The 1,212-nt window shown below is 35.9% G+C and overlaps 1 protein-coding gene across 7 annotated transcripts in view; it reads left to right on the top strand.

Moving 5' to 3' along the window:
• The window catches only part of LOC106874564 (uncharacterized), a 272,320-nt gene that overhangs the window by 107,676 nt on the left and 163,432 nt on the right, over positions 1 to 1,212 (top strand). The gene's annotated exons all lie outside the window — the stretch shown is intronic.

Here is a 1,212-nt window from a genome sequence, read left to right as displayed (position 1 = left end):
GGCAATTTCATGGCAATATGTTTCTGCAGTAATGGTTTTTCTGGGTTTTAAGAAGTTATAGTGGATGAGTCCAGCAGTACACCACCAAACAGTCACCATAACCTTCTTTTTGAAGAGCTTGGGTTTAGGGAAGGTTTTTGTTGCTTCATTTTGGTCCAACCACTTTTCATCACAAGTTCAATGCAGTCGAGAAATGGATTGGTCTGATTACAGGGAAGAAGTAACAAGAAAATTTCATATCTGCGCATTTTCTAATTTTCATTCAAATCGTGTGGTAACCCTTTGTCGAGCTTTTTTTGATTTTCCAATCGCATGCAAATGGTTGCAGGCAGTTTTCTGGCTAACGAAGTTCTTTTACCAGTTCTCAAGTGATTTTACGTGGATCTTTCTCAATGACGGTCTTTAATTGATTGTCATCAATGACAGATGGGCGTCCACTACACTCATGATCTTCAAGGCTCAGGTCTCCACTGCAAAATCATTTGAACCATTTTTGAGCTGCCCATTCACTGGTCATTTCCTCACCAAACGTTTTGTTGATATGGTGAGCAGTTTCAGCTGCTTTATGGCCTTTTTTGAAGTTGAAAAGCAAAATTGCTTAAATATCGCGCTTTCACAGTTCCATTTCAGATTATTGTAACAACGGTGAAAAAAATCAATGTTAATTTATTGATGCATTTAGGCAAGTCCATGTCTGTTTTATTAGACAATTGCAAAAAAATGTTTTTAAAAATTCAAAACTCTGCAAAAATCTGGTACAAATTCTTCATGGTTCAAAACATTGCTTACCTTTCACTCAACCTGATACAATTATTGTTTATTTTTATTAACAAATATTATCCTTGAAACAAATCTGTTCTTGAAGTTTTATAATGAATGGCTGAGTACTTACTATAACATACAATCCCTCATGGCTTAGCAGATTAGAAGCTGAAAAATATGCCCATAAAATGTTGTTGATTTTTATTGAAGTTGTAATAGTAGCAGCAGCAGTACAGTCATTGTAGTAGTAGTGCAACTAATTTCTGAGCTAGATAATCTCAAGTCTGCAGATTTCCTATAAATCTCCTCAGCTTAAATCCATTCCCCTCAAGGTTCCAAAATCTTTAACTATCTCTTCCTCACTAGAACAATGCATTACTAATTACATCCTTTTTATCATTGTTCACCTCTCTCTCTCTCTCTCTCTCTCTCTCTCTCTCTCTCTCTCTC

This window comes from Octopus bimaculoides, chromosome 1 (assembly GCF_001194135.2).
Source record: "Octopus bimaculoides isolate UCB-OBI-ISO-001 chromosome 1, ASM119413v2, whole genome shotgun sequence".
In the NCBI taxonomy this organism is placed as follows: domain Eukaryota; kingdom Metazoa; phylum Mollusca; class Cephalopoda; order Octopoda; family Octopodidae; genus Octopus; species Octopus bimaculoides.
Note: the sequence above shows the minus strand (reverse complement) of the source record. Positions and strands in the feature narration are given on the sequence as shown.